This window comes from Pongo abelii, chromosome 6 (assembly GCF_028885655.2).
Source record: "Pongo abelii isolate AG06213 chromosome 6, NHGRI_mPonAbe1-v2.0_pri, whole genome shotgun sequence".
Lineage (NCBI taxonomy): Eukaryota > Metazoa > Chordata > Mammalia > Primates > Hominidae > Pongo > Pongo abelii.
In genome coordinates, this window is record NC_071991.2 from 58,517,710 (window position 1) to 58,534,111 (window position 16,402).

A 16,402-nucleotide genomic window follows, 5' to 3' on the forward strand; every position below is an offset into this window, starting at 1 on the left:
TTTCTAGTCTCAGAAATAAGCCAGTCATTGTACTTGCAAACTAAGGGGCATATTCTCATTGAGAGCATGGGGATTTACGCACATAATTACCATTAATGCTAATGGCATTTATGTCTGTACAGCCCCACACATCAAGATGAGAATATATTTCCACGTCTTCACGCTGTGAAAGTCCATTTAATATCATTCATTTTACAACTTATTTTTAAAGATGATGTCCATATTCTGTCATGGCATACATATGCCTAGTTAAAAGTAAATGTGGGAAATATTGGGAAGAGATGTGATAGCTAAACTTGTTCATGTAGATGAAATATTGCTGAACTCAGATCCATTCATACTCTTTAAACACAACGCTCTATTCGGCTTTGAAAATGCTGGCACACTTTTCATACTGCTATAAATTTGTCAGCCTAATGGGACATTTTGTAGATGTTTTCCTTTTTAAGTGCTTTAACAGGAGTAGGTATTCCATTGATCCAAAAATCCAGCTCAGCGTTTCATTTCTTAGAGATGAGAATCATACATTTAATGTCTTATCAGAAATTAAGTGGTAGATGGTACCCTTCATCTCTTCAAGGAAAGAAAATTTTCTCCCCACCGAACTCTGTTCACATCTGGCCACTCCCAGAGTGGCCTCTGGGAACATCTCGAGAGTGGGGCATGGTTTGCAGTTGGAGACATCAGTGGTCATCAGAATCGGAGGCTGTTCCCTCTCTTCATTGATTATGTAGTTGTCTTTATGCATCAGGCCCAGTAGCCTATTGAAAGGTGTCTTCATGTCTATGCTGGCCAAGCAAATTCAGATCCAGGTCTTGATTTATCTTTCCAAGGACTTTGGCCATTAAAAGAAAATAATGGATCTATCCCGACTGTCTAGTCTCTGAAGCCCTGATCTTTTGAGCAAAACAAAAGCAAAGGGGCTATGCATTTATTTATTTTATTTTATTTTTTTGAGATGGAGTTTTGCTCTTGTTACCCAGGCTGGAGTGCAATGGCACAATCTTGGCTCACCGCAACCTCCGCATCCCAGGTTCAAGTGATTCTGCTGCCTCAGCCTCCCGAGCAGCTGGGATTACAGGCATGCACCACCACACCTAGCTAATTTTGTATTTTTAGTAGAGACAGGGTTTCTCCATGTTGGTCAGGCTGGTCTCGAACTCCCGATCTCAGGTGATCCGCCCGCCTCGGCCTCCCAAAGTGCTGGGATTACAGGTGTGAGCCACTGCACCCAGCCGGGGGGTTCTGCATTTAAAGCACAGACATAAGAAGGGGACAGGAGTGCTGAGGTCTTTCCTGAGGGCACCCTTCAGGTCTCCTCCATAGGTATACATAGCCTCCTCTTGGGGAAAGAGAAGAGCTTTATAACATCTCAGAAGGCTAAATGAACTAAAGATGCCCAATAGTGCCCAGCCGGGTGACCTCAGGGAGGCCACTGGACCTCTCTGAGTCTGTTTTCTCACTGATAAAATTGAGCAGAATGAATACTGAGTGTTTTACCTAATTGAAACTTTATAACCAGTGCCACGTTGTATTTGGCTTTTATAAGTATTGGGATTACAGTGAATTATAACGAATGACCAGAAGGAAATACTGGTTTCCAAGGGTTTAAGCAGATGGGGAGGAGAGACTGCTTTAACACAACACATTTGTAGTACAGATAAGATATAGTCTCACAGCCTAATACCCATGCCCACCCCTCATCCTGATACATGATTACATTGCATTCAACTTGGTGACTTGTCTATTAGCAGCTTGGCTGCAGAAGCTGCTGTCAGTGGTGTTGACATTAAATTCCATGGGGCAGAAGGCAGTGGGCCCTTTGGGATGGAAACTGTCCCAACTGTACCATCTTTCCTGGCATGACCAAACTGGCAGGCAGGGATTGCTTTACCTTTCTTGCCCAATCACCAACATTCTGTGGGCTTTTTCCTCTTAAGCTCACCATTTTTAAAATCGTGTTGATCACATAATTCTTTTTAGCCCAAAGGCATTGCCCTCCAGATTTCCCTGATTCTAGTAATATGTTGTTTTTACCCAGTGCCCTAGATGCTTGTTTTGTAAGTTCATGGCTCTACATATAGTACAGGTGTTTTGTAAAAGACCATTATTTCATTTTAATAATGTGAGTTATCTTATTCTCATTTTTAGAAGTAGGGCTACTCTAGCATTAATTCACCAATCATATGCATCAGCATTGGGCAAGGACTTGGGGATAGAGTTGAATGAAACACTTCCCATGACTTCTAGGTCTAAAATAGTTAACACTCGTATAATGTTTAACAATTTCAAAGGACTTCTATCCACATTTTCTCGTGTGATTTCCACAATAATTTGGCAAGGGAAGCAGAGCAGATGATATTATTTCCATTTCAGAGAAAAACTAGGCAATTGTTCAGACTCCCATGGGTTAACAGTGTTGAGTGCCACCTCAAATTCTTCTGGCCACAGACCTCTTGCTCCTACCTCTCCACCATGTGCCTACCCAGAGCCATAGCCAAGACAAAGTATTCTTAGTAAACCCTTCCCGATGTGTTCTGCTTCTGAGATGCATCTAATGCTGTGAGAGACTAAAACGATGGTGATTGGAGGAGCTGGTTAAGGTGTTTAACCCAAGTCTCCCTATGCCATGCCTATTGGATTGGTGCCTCCTTTGGGTGATGAGGCAAGGGCAGCCCATCCACTGCCTGAAATTTCTAATCCAGTTGTATACTTTCTTGAACTTAGACCATTGAAAAATACCAAGGTCAGAACATGATTGAAGAACCTTTTTCCTCTCTTTTAAGTTACCACAATTATATGATATTGTTTTGCACTGAAGAAGGTTCTCTTAAAAATGAGGTTGAGATCCCTAAAGAAATTGCTTCAATCAGCAGCAGGGCTTAATGACTGTTAATGGGAAGTGGAGATAGGATAGTAAGTGTTACTTTGATTAATAAGAGAACTGCAGAGAATTTAAATTGTGCCACTGATGGATTATTTTCTTCAAGCTTGATAAGCACTTCTCATTTGTTCTTAAATTTGGTCAATACTGTTAAAGGCAGCAAAATGAAGTATAATTAATTCTATTACTGCTACTCAGACCAAGTGTTACTAAGAAACAGATTATGATGCCAACAACAGTGGGAGTCATAGTGCTGACAGTTTGATTCTTTGAATACCTGTCATTGCTTATTAACCTGAAAGAATGAACAAAATAATTCTGTATTCTGATTTTGAGATATCTAAAACCATTTTTTTTCATCTGTGTGTGTTCCACTGACCATAATACAGGAAATATCAATAAGATGATCAACTAACACTAAAATTATCCTGTATTGGAAGTGTAGAGAGTAAATAAAAGATTGAGCTCATGTATCAGTTAAAACATTAAGAGCCGATGCTCATTTTGAATTAATCACTAAGAAAATGGGATATTGATTTGATGTTGAATGGCTGTTGAAAGCTGTACATATTTCCTCTTTTCCAAAGATTCTGCCCCATATTAATAAGCCATGCTTTTCTTTACTTTTCCTATTAAATTTATTCAGAACTGTTGATATGCAGATGACATTTAGAGCAAAGACACTTTATTTTAGTAGACAATTTTATTTGCTCTGAATGCTAATGCCTAGGACACTAGACAGACCCTTTCCCTTGTTTTCTGCAAACAGCAGGATGCATCAATATTTTCAGAATAGGCTTTTTTTCTTGACCTCTTTAAAATCTATCCCTATCTATTTATTTAAGAGATACAAATCACTCTATCAGTCATGCTAAAAGTCATGGCTGAATGTGGGCTGATATATACAAGGTCTTACCTACTAGTTTTTAGCTTCTTAATTCAGTGACTCTTAGCCTGGCAGTTCATACTCTGAGTCATCTCTACTTACTTCAAGGAGTGCTTGCAGGCCTTAAAATGAAAGAGATTAATTCCACTTTATTTTTTGAAAGAAAATATGCAATACATCAGTTCTGTTTCACAGAAACCACTAAATAACAGCAGGATTTTACAACTTCAGAAAAACTGAGCCTCAGACTGAACATGTTTCTTTCTGTTCACCGTTTCTAATTCCAAGTGTTGCGTTTCTTCCAAGTGTATAAAGTTACTAGGTGAGTAATCTAGGGTTAATATAAAATCTAAGTATGGTTGGTTAATAGTGCAGTTATAAACTTTCTCTGAAGTTCTAATTCCATTAATAAAAAATGTAAACCTTATCTATTATGAATTGAGAACCAATTATTTTGCCCAGATGTCCCATAAACATAATTTCCGAAGATGGGAAAATTATAGGAAGAACACTTCAGACCAGAACGTGAAAGTCAAGCCATGCTAGAAGAGCTTGTCTGCAGAGCATGTCTTTGGAGACAGAATCCAGGGTATGAGAAGGCGCCCTGAGCCATCAGACTGCCAGTAGCCCTAGTTCTGGGGGTACTTCTGCTACTGCACAGCGCAGAACAACCTTGGGCCAGCCTCTTGATCCCTGTGAGACTAAGTTTCCTCCTCTGTAAGGTTAAAGGTTGGCGCAACTGATCTCCCAGGTTCTTTCACCCCTAAAAACACTGGTCTTTGAGTAAAGCTTGTGCATAAGATATTGAGATGATCCTTTTAAAGCTGTTTCTTCAAAACGATGTGGTCTGTGGTCTGTATAGACACTAGAAAGGCCGGCTGTGCTTCAAGCTCATGTTCTCCCAGTGTGGATAATAATTCATTCTTCAGACGTTAAGTGGCCCCCACCACATACCAGGCTTGTGCTCCATGCAGGACATGAGGAACCCAGGCTTGTTTCTGCCCTCAGGGAGCTTCCTCGCTGAGGGTAGGGGAGGCAAATGACAAGTGCACACACCAGCATGTAACAGAAAAGATTCCTTCAGATAAGTCCACTGAAGAAATGCAAGCCAAGAAATGTGATCAAATATGGTCAGAGAAGGGCTCTCTGGCAATGGGAAACTGAGAGAGAAAAAACTAACCAGCAGAGGTGGGTGAGGGGAAATGGAAAGGATAATTCAGCCTTCCTTGCCTGAGTGCAGAAAGAAGCATGACATGTATCTGCATCGTCTTAACACCTGGTCAGTTTTTCTTTCTTTCTTTCTTTCTTTCTTTCTTTTTTTTTTTTGAGACAGAGATTTGCTCTTGTCACCCAGGCTGGAGTTGCAGTGGCGCGATCTCAACCTCCGCCTATCAGGTTCAAGCGATTTTCCTGCCTCAGCCTCCTGAGTAACTGGAATTACAGGCACCTGCTACCACACCTGACTAATTTTTGGTTTTTTTAGTAGAGATGGGGTTTCACCATGTTGGCCAGGCTGGTCTTGAACTCCTGACTTCAGGTGATCCATCCACCTTGGCCTCTTAAAGTGCTGGGATTACAGGCATGAGCCACCGCGCCTGGCCCAGTTTTTCTTTTCCATTAAATATACTTGAAATGTGCTCCTGCTAATTCAAGAAAAACCAAGCTGAGAAACAATTGTTTCCATTGCTTTTAATCCAGTCATTCCCAGCCATAGCAATTCGAGTCATTTTGACTTTGGTTTTCCGAATTACTGCAGACAATTCAAGTTTTAAAAAACTTCAACTTGGATTATTTCCATTCATACTGTATCTCTGTGTTTGCCCAGAAAATTTGGTACAACGTATGACTTTAGAATTACTGTATAATGCTCAGAGGTGTGAAATGCCATTTCGAGTAATGCCTTTCTTCAGTTAATATAGATAAATATTGATGGCAGGCAGCAGTAAAACAAGTCATTAAATTCTTTAGTGCAAGTGTGTCCCACATATTGCTGCAAGCTACAGAAATCACACCAGACTCCAAGAAAACCACTGCCTGTGATTACAGAGCACTTATATTTCCAGCTTTTGCATTCCAGATAGGAATACAAAGGAGTTTGGATGAGTCACGGGGACCAAGAACCAATGTAAAGAGACAGGGAATGGGGCTTAGATTGCCCTGCTGGTCTATTCTATCCACTGTTCTTTTCTCGTCCACCCTAATGAATTCCTGGATGAGCCAGAAACCTTTGAAAAATGGCTATCAGCTACAAATGGGAGGTCCGATGCTCTGAAAACAAAGAAACTTTAAACTGGTAACCCTATAAAACCAGCTGAAGATTTGGAGGAGCAATAAACCCCTTCCTCTGCTGCTGTTTTGATGATTTGGCATCCGCGGCTGTCGTGGTGATGCAGAACTTGCTTGGGTTTCACAGAAGCATCGGGGTGCTTATAGGGCCAGATAACATGTTTGCTGTCTGAGTCTTAGGATGAAAAATGAAAGGAATTGTTTCCTCATTTGATAATGCCACCCTCAAGGATTCCAGCCTGGTATAGATTGTGAAGCTCCACAGCATGGTGAATGCTTTCTTCAAGGTGTTTTTAATGGGCCCTGGGTTGTCAAAGACACCACTCATAATGAGGCCGAGAGTCCCGCATGTGGAGAAAGCTCTGTAATGAGGGAGGAGGACGATTTGTTACAGTTATGTGGTTACTTGGCCATAATATATTTTTGAGGCTTATTAAATCATATAAAATTTCAACTCACACTGTAATATTCTATAAAAGATAGAGCACACAGAAGTAATAAGTATGACAACATTTCTTTCTTTATGAATCGTACTGTTGATTGCGTTAACACTGTCACATCCAGCAGCAGGGTTATTTATGTCGGGACAGTAGTTTTCCATCTCCAACTTAATTTTGTAAAAGTTAATTACAAATTAGAATAAAATAAATGCAGTTATGGAAGGCAGGGAAGTGCTGAAATAGGTGTTATTGGGGAAAATATTTACGCAGGCTGCTGCTCGTGGAGATCATTGTGCTGTACCTAGCGGCTGGCAGGGCACCCCACACCACACCACCCATTTGTTGGGTAAAGAGAAGCTCTTGGCTTTCTCTACCAGAAAATGAACTGTTCTTGGAAGAACATAGGGTCTCACCTGTCATCCTAGTGAAACTCCTCCCTTTCCTAGTCTGGCCACTAGGGTCCAGACAGGTCACAAAACTTGCCGCAGTCACCAGCAGGATCATTACAGCACGAGGATGAGAATTCAGGGCTCTTGACGCTAGGTCAGTCAACTTTCACTTCACTTAAATGTGGATGTATTTTCGTTTCTGCCTTGAAAGTGCGGGAAGAGGAGGCTTAAAGGAGGAGGAAAGTTTCTCCAGATTTCCTCTCAAGACAACCGTGCCTGGGGAGATGGAAAATCGAAATACACGTATCCCTTAGATGGGGACCTTCTCAGATGAATTCCTCTTCTGTCTTGCCACTGCCATTGGTAGCTGCGAAGTTTCTTGGACAGACTTCCTGCCAAAGCAACCTGGCAGAAGGGTGGGTTACACCGCGGCAGGCTTCACTCCAGCCAGCCCTGACCCCAGAGAGAAAGCACCAGAGAGGACAACCAAAGTAGAAGTGGTAAGCGCTCCGGGCCTCTGGATAGGAAACCCCGGCCCTTCATTTACTTCCCCAGTCGTTTCTCCAGTGTTCAGTTCACTTTCCGCTGGGACTCACTCAAGTGTGTCTGTGCCTGCTCAATGACACCCGCTTACTTTCCTCCACATCCACTTCGCTCTTTCCAATCAAATGTGCTCTCTCTTTTCCTTCCCGTCCTCACCATCACACTTGACCCATTCTGGGGGTCTTTTGAAGTATCATGATTGACTCACTAGGTGAAAGACTTTTATATTTCGTTTTTAATCGAGCAAAAGTGACTCTAAATTTGTTAATATTCTTTAGGTTACATAGGACAAATTACAGATAAGTGAATCAGTAATGAAATTTGTAATGAGAATTTCTCAAGTATGAAATGGCGCAAGGAAAGTTAATTGCGGGATTTTACAGCCATTATAGTTTATATCATAAATGCAAAAATGACTAGGGCCATTTAATTACAGTAGGAACACACTAAATTTTTATGGAGTGCCATTTTGTTAAAGAGATACTCGGAGCATTAAGAGCCAGTACCTCCTAATAGTGGGTCCAGGTAGCTTTCGAAACATCAAATAAATATGCTATTGCTACAAAATTGTTCCTTAGATACTATAATTGACACAATGACTAATGAGATGGGTTTATTCTCACAGCTTCATGCACTCAATTTACAGTGTCTGAAAGTTATTTTTTTCTGCCATCCATAGACCTGGAAGGAACTAGAAAAATCCCTCTTGGAAAACACTATCTCTGCTGCTTCTCTAATTAACCTTCAAAAATGCATTTTGAAATATAGAAGTTGGTGCCTGGCATAGAAATTGGATTGTCTCAGAAAAAAAAAGACCCAAGTGCTAATTTGTTCCTTATTAAATATCTGACATGTCAAAATTACAGGCAGTTAATGTTTTGGAGCCTTTCAACAGGGCTCAGGGACAGCTCTTCTTGCAGGCGAGGCTTAGTAGGGCAGTTGTGGGTACCAGTTCTCCCAGGAATTAGTGCCCAGGCTGCCTCTTCACACCCCCACCTCCCATCCAGCCTGGGTTCTGTGGGCATCAAGCCCCCTTTTCTCTAGGGGAAGGAGGCTGTCTAAGGGGACAGACATGGGATTCTGTGCCTCCCCATCATTGTGAGCTTGGGGGATGCATCCCCACCTTACCTTCTTACCCCAGGCCTCAGGAGCGCCCAGAATGGAAAGATTTCATGGGGATTAGCGTTGTATTCACTCAGGACCCATGAGAATATTTCAGATTATTCTGGAAACCAACGGTGTCATCCCCACCTTCCATTATTCAGTGAAGTCCTGGGGAGGAGACTCTTCTAAACAGTATTCCTTTCCCCATCAAAAACAACTGAAGGACATGTGTGGTCCCCGTGTTTAACCAACGGAGCTGAAATTCAAGTACTCTTGATTTGGGAAAACCTGCCTTCAAACCTGGCTTGATCATACAGTAACTGTGAACTTTGAGTTTCTGTGTCTGAGTAAGAAAAAACACAATGATTTTTCTTCTTCCCTCACACCACAATGATCCACACAGAAGACTTCTCGACCAAACGTGGAGATTTCTCCCCACCAACAAGCAATCAGTTCTGCAGCAGACACCAGCTGAGGGGCCTCCAAATCAGTTCTGGCGCGACACACCTGGAGACCACAGAAGACCCCCACTGAGACCGAGGGCTCAGTCCCACAAGACTCACCTCACTCCCAGTGCTGATCCCCAGGCCCCAGGTTCTCACCTGTGCTTCTGACTGACGGGCCATAAGTTGGGGATCCCATGATCCCCTCCTTGGGTTTGATTAATTTGTTAGAGTGGCTCATGGAACTCAGGGAGACACTTATATTGACCAGTTTATCATACAGAACAGTAGGAAAGATACAGGTGAAGACGCATAGGAGAAGGCATGTGAGGGGCGCAGAGCTCCTAGCCCTCCCTGGTGTGCCACCCTCCACATCTCCACATGCTCAGCCATCCCAAAGCTCATCCTCTCCCATCCTGTTTGGCCTTTACGGAGACATCACTGGACAGGCATGATGGAGGCATGGACAACTATGTGGAAAGGTGATTGGACACAAAGGGTACCATCCAGCAGTAACAGACGGAGTGGGGAACCCAGCAGGGCCTGTCTGTCCAGATCCTCCTTGGCCTGTCTGTGTGGCTTTCCTTCCCCAGGGATGGGGCGGGACCCCTTCTGAAATGGGGGTCTTATGACCTATGGTCAGGCAAGGTAGGTCAGAAATTTCCTTTAGGGTCAGCTCCAAGAAAGAAAGGTGGGGGAATATTCCTGCCTTCGGGAGAAAAAGGAGGGCAGGAGAAGGTCAGAGAGAAGGGTTCTGTTTTCTGAGGCCTAAAGCACCCAGCATGATAACAAAAGGGCTATGGGAGTTATGGGCCAGCAACCATGAACAAAACCATGTATTCTATTAATATTTCTATACCTATGTCTATACCTAGCTATATATACACACAGTATATACACACATACACTCATACACATCACACACATGCATACAACCCACATACACACACATCACACACTCACATACACATCACACACACACCACACACATACACACAGCACACACATACACTCACATACACATCACACACACACTGCACACACCACACACAAAACACACATACACTCACAGATCACATGCACACACACATACACATCATGCACATTCATATACACCACACACATCCACCACACACACAACACATACACACATACATACACTCACATACACATCACACATTGCACTCACACACACATATACCACACACACACACATACACACATACGTATACACACATATGTGTACCCACACTTGGAGTGAATCCCTGGCATTGTGAGGCATGCTCCCCAAACCCTTCATTAATTCCCCAAATTGCAATATTAACAATGGAAACATGGCCATATAAAGTCACAGTGTCCTCATCTGAAAAATGAGAAAGTAATCATGATACGTATTTCACAAAGTCATTGTGAGAATCTGATAATTTAGTGAAGAGTTTGTAAATATAAAAGCAGGATAGCACATGTCCATACCAGCGTTATTCACAGTAGGCAAGGGATGGAGACTGCTGCAGTGTCCACCCACTGATGAATGAATAAGCAACATGTGACATGTACAGGTGCTCCTCGGTACCCACAGGGAATTGGTTCCAGGAACTCCTACAGACACCAAAATCTGTGGATATGAAATGCTGTACCATTTGCATGTAACCTATGTACATCCTCCCAAATACTTTAAATCATCTATATTACTTATAATGCCTCATACAATGTAAATGCTATGTAAACAATTGTTATATGGTATTGTTTAGGAAATAATAACAAGAAAATAGTTTGCACATGTTCAGTACAGATGCAATTTATATGTGTGTATATATATGTAAAAAAATATATATATATTTTTTCTTTTTTTTGAGACAGAGTCTTGCTGTGTCACCCAGGCTGGAGTGCAGTGGCACAATCTCAGCTCACTGCAATTCTGCCTGCCAGATTCAAGCAATTCTCCTGCCTCAGCCTCCCGAGTAGGTGGAACTACAGGTGTGCACCACCACGACCGGCTAATTTTTGTATTTTTAGTAGAGATGGGGTTTCACCATGTTGACCAGGCTGGTCTCCTGACCTCAAGTGATCCACTCGCCCCAGCCTTCCAAAGTGCTGGGATTACAGGCGTGAGCCACCATGCCCAGCCATTTTAATATTTTTGACCTGCATTTGGTTGAATCCATGGATACAGAACCCACAGATATCCAGAGGCTGACTGTACCTACAATGGAATATGATTCAGCCTTCGGAAGGAGGGAATTCGAACCCATGCCACACTGTGGATGACCTTGAAGACATTATACTAAGTGAAATAAGCCACTCACAAAAGGACAAATACTGCATGACTCCACATACACGACATCCTGCAGTAGTTGAAATTCATAAAGACAGAAAGTAGAATGGTGATTGGCAGGGGCTGTGGGAGGGAGGAATGGGGAGTTGTTTAATGGGGATGGAGTTTCAGTTTTTCATGTTAGAAGTGTTCTGGGGATGGATGGTGGTGATGGTTGCACAACAATATGAATGTACCTAATGCTGCTGACTGTACTTAACAATGGTTAAGATGGTAAACTTGATGTTATGTGTATTTTGCCACAATTAAAAATAATTGTTATAAAGCACAGGATACCAGGGGTTCCTAATCTGGAGTTTGTGCACCTAGAATGAACTCACCTGGGTTCATGAATTTCCTAAAATTGCATGAAAAAACATGTTTATTTCTTCTCCTTAATAGTGTCTACCTGAAAAACTGTCCAGAAAATAACTTACCTTTTCATCATAGGAATAATTGAACTGTATCGTAGGTCCTGATTTATACCCATTTCACTCAGACACAAATGAGAATTCTCAACACAAATGAGAATCAACAGTACTTAGGGAACAACTGGGTGCTGGATGGGACGGTGCGGAGCGGTGAGTGAGGGGCAGGAGGCGGCTATCTTAACCAGCCCAGGAGAGTGGGGAGATGACAGGACCGGGAACTGAGAAAATGTATTTAATGTACATTGCATACATGGAACTTGTAGATGTAGCATTCGTAGTGGCCTTGACTATTTGGGGTGACCTCAAATGTCACAGCATGGGTCCTTTTTTAAAGTGGAAAACAATGCCTTCCTAACACTCTTGGGAGGTTGAAACAAGCTATGGCGTGCAGAGCAGTAAGTGCACGTGACCTGTGGTGCCGGCAGGCCGCTGGGCAGCCCGTGTCCCTGCTGTGGATGAGTCTGTAGACAGCCCTCAAAAGCATGTTTCCACTGTTACTATTGCGATTTGGGGAATTAATGAAGGTCTTGGGAAGCATGCCTCACGACGCCAAGGACTCACTCCAAGTGTGAACACACACGTGTGTGTGTGTGTATGTGAATATGTATGTGTGTGTGGTGTATGAGTGTGGTGTGTGTATATGCATGCAATGTGGTGTGTATGTGTGTGGTGTGTGTGGTGTGTGTGTGGTGTGTGTATATGCTTGTATGTATGTGTATGTTTTGTGTGATGTGTGTGGTGGGTGCATATGTGTGATGTGTATGTGTTGTGTGTGTGATATGTATGTGTGTGTGTTGACGTATGTGTGGTGTATACTTGTGTGTGGTGTGTGTATATGTGTGTGGTGTGTGTATATGTGTGTATGTGTATGTGTGTGTATATGTGTGTATGTGTATGTGTGGTGTGTGTGTATATGTGTGTATGTATGTGTGGCGGGTGTGTGTGTGCTTGTGTATGAAGCGTGTGTGGTAGGTGTGTGTGTTTGTGTATATGTGCATGTGGTGTGTCTGTGTGTGTCTGTGTTTGTGTATGATGTGCGTGTGTGTGTTTGTGGTGGGAGTGTGTGGGTGTGTGCGTGTGTCTGTGTGTGTCTGTGTTTGTGGTGTGTGTGTGGGGGTGTACGTGCATGTGTGTGTGTGTGTCAGCCAGCCCTGGCTCACACAGGCAGAGCAGACCACCACCTCCACAGTGTGACCTGAGGAGCAGTGGCCCTCAAACACCTTTCCCACCATGTGTCACGACACTGCCAACTCCTCCATTAATTTCTCTGAATCAAGGCAGTGATTCAATTTCCTAGGAACTCTCTCAGTTACATTTCCAAATACCCCTGTATCCATTTGCTAGGGCTGCCATAACAAAATACCACGGACCAGGGGCTTCAACAACAGGCATTTATTGTCTTACAGTTCTGGAGGCTGGAAGTCCAAGATCAAGGCGTAGGCAGGGTTGGCTTCCCCGAGGCCCCTCTCCCTGGCTTGTAGGTGGCTGCCTTGTCTCTGTGTCCTCACGTGCCTTGTCTCTGAGTGTGCACATGTCTGGTCTCTCTTCCTCTTCTTAAAAGGACACCAGTCAGATTGGGTTAGGGCCCATCCACAGGACCCCATTTTAACTTAATCACTTATTCACAGGTCCTATCCAGAGTTAGATTCTGAGGCGCTGGGGGTTAGGGAAGCAGCATAGAAATTTTGGGGAAATGCAATTCAGCCCATAGCAGCCCTGAGAGAGGTAACACACTAGACTGCTTCGGGGTCACAGGAATGACATTTGTGGCTCCCTTGATGCACATCTGCTGCTTGAGGGTGGGTCTTTAGGGGATAGTGGGGCTTTTGATAGATGGCTGACCTGGGGCAGGGCAATTGCGGAGCAGAGGGCTCTGACTCCCTGTGAAGGAAGGACCCTGGCTGGAGGGTCCCCACCTATGCTCCAAGGACAGGTGCTAGCACTGGGCCTATGAGGGGACCATCAGGAGGTGGGAATGGGATGCAGGGAGTGGAGCTGAAAGCCCACCAGAGACAAACCTGACTAACTACCCTTCAGTTTTGCCCAAGACCCTGTTCACTTCAACTCATCCATTCATGGAAGTAACTTTCCTGCCAAGCTCTCTTCCTTTGGTGATGGTGGAGATTCTACACACTTTCTTCATTGTCTCTCAGCCAGTGGCAGCTTCTGGGCCCACCTTGCTTCACTCCCCATCCATACCCAGCGGGGGCTTCCTAAGGAACTGTACTAGTCGGTTCTCACACTGCTATAAGGACATACCTAAGATTGGGTAATTTATAAAGAAAAAGATTTAATTGACTCACAGTTCCGCAGGGCTGGGAAGCCCTCAGGAAACTTATAATCATGGCGGAAGGAGAAGCAAACACATCCTTTGCGACGTGGCAGCAGCGAGAAGTGCAGAGGGAAGGAGGGGAAAGCCTCTATAAAACCATCGGATCTCGTGAGAACTCACTTGCTATCACAAGAACAGCATGGGGGTAACCGCCCCCATGATTCAACTACCTCCCTCCAGGTCCCTCCCAGGACACGTAGGGATAATGGGAACTACAATTCAACATGTGATTTGGGTGGGGACACAGCCAAACCGTATCAGGAACTTATGTGATTAAGCTGTACATTTGAAGAGGAAATGGTTGAGCCATTATTATAAGATGCTTCCCAGAGCTTTGTGGTGTCCAGCATTCTGACATCAATGTAGGGTTTCTATCAAGTAGTTGGGCTGTCAGTCTACCACCAGCAAATAAACCTGATCCTCTAAAGGCTGATAGAAAGAAACATCCCATAAGGGGTAACTCTTCCCTTTACATTACCGCCTACCTCAACAATGAGGTCAGTGGGATAGAGCAGAAATTGCACTGGGCTGGAAACCGAGATCCTACTGCTGATTTTGTCTCCAAGTGACTTTGTGGAGTCATTTAACCTTCGTGGGCCTCTTTCCTCATGAAGGAAATGATGAAAGTGAGTGTTGGAACAATCTGTGATACTCAGTGGCAGGAAAGCTCCCCCAGAAGGCTGAAATCTGCATACATAAATAACTTGAAAACAAAGCCATGCTTGGTCCTTTTTTATTTACTTCAATCAATATATTTCATCTAATGTTAAAAGAAAGGACATAGGATTTTTTTTAAATAAATTTTTGTTTTGAACTAATTTTAGACTTACAGAAAAGTGGCAAAAGTAATATATACTTTCCTTATATCTCTTCTATCATTTCCCCTGATATCACCATCTTATATGACCATAGTACAACTATTAAGAACTGGAAATTATCATCGGTACAATGTAACTAACTGAACTACAGTCCTATTTGAAACTCACAATTTTTTTCCACTAATGTCCTTTTTTTCTGCTCAGGATCTAATCTAAGATCCTAAATTGCATTTAGCTGTATTTCTCCTTCTTCTCCTCCGCTGGGTAACAGTTCCGTGGTCTGTCCTTTACTTTCACGACCCTGACACTTTGGAAGAATATGGATCGGTTCCACAGGAGAATGTCCCTCAGTTTGGGTTTGTTTGTGCATTCTCATGAGTGGAGTAAGGTTATGCCTTTTTGGTGAGAATACCACAAAAATCATGGCACATCTTCCTCAGTGCATCATTCAAGGGGTTCATGAGAGCCACATCTTATAACTGGTGACATTGATCTTGGTCACCTGATTAAGGTGGTGTCTGCCGGGTTTCTCACTGTCAAGTTATTATCTTTCCCTTTGCAGTGGATAAGTATCTAGGCTGACACTTTGGGACTAGGTATGGCCTGTTTGTCCTCCAGCTTTCCACCTCCACCGGTGCTAGCATCACTCAGCGGATCTTGTCTGCAGTGCTCACTCTGTGGAGTCCTTTCCTCTTCCCTTCTACATGTATTCATTGGAGTTCCACTGTGTAGAAGCGCTGTCTTTTCTCCTTCATTATTTATGTGGTTTTTGTTTGTTCATTCATATTAGTGTGGATGTTTAATTATTGTATTTGTAGATGTTTTTAGTCTAGCTTAAAATGTAACGCTATCTTTATCTTGCTGCTCAGATCGTCTCAGCTTTTCGCTCTTTCAGGTTGGTTCCCGTGCTCTTTTGACAGACTCTCATCTTTCTTTTGAGCATTTTCTTATTTTCTGGAGCCACAAGATGTTTCAGACTGACCTTGTGTTTTCCATGTCCTGGCTTAGGAATCAGCCACTTCTTCACAATTCCTGGTTCCTTTTACAGGAGAATGATGTGGAGAGACCAAGATCTATGTTGTAGATGGGTCCATTGTTATTGGAATGGTATTGCTTTTAAGCCCTCAAAAGAAAGGGCTAGGTATATATGTGTGCATGCTAACCTGCACAAACATACCCATCTACCTCGGTCTTCTTCTCTCCCGCCCTCTTTAAAGATCATGAGTTCATAGTGATACCCATGATTCCAAGCTATACCACAGGAATCATTTTATACTTGTTTCTTCTCTTATTTGTGACATCTTTCTCCAACAGTGAAAACCCTGGCTCTCATTATATACAATATATTTACTTATTTGTTCAATTCCACTACCGTTGTCCCTTGGTATACACAGGGATTTGGTTCCAGGACCCCCTCACCCATGCCAAAATTCGTGCATACTCAAGTTCCGAAGTCAGACCTGGGCAACATGAGTAGAGGAAAAGTCTGCCCTCTGCCTCTGCAGGTTTCAAATCCCTCGAATACCGTAAAC

General features: G+C 43.1%; 1 non-coding gene across 1 annotated transcript; it reads right to left on the reverse strand.

Annotated features, from left to right (window-relative positions):
• Positions 1–5,372: 5,372 nt before the first annotated feature.
• LINC02860 (long intergenic non-protein coding RNA 2860) lies at positions 5,373–14,603 on the reverse strand. The gene is made up of 4 exons (XR_008526969.1): positions 14,538–14,603; positions 13,125–13,979; positions 11,727–11,803; positions 5,373–6,418 (listed from the first exon to the last, which is right to left on the reverse strand). It is a non-coding gene; the product is annotated as a long intergenic non-protein coding RNA 2860 (transcript).
• Positions 14,604–16,402: the final 1,799 nt, after the last annotated feature.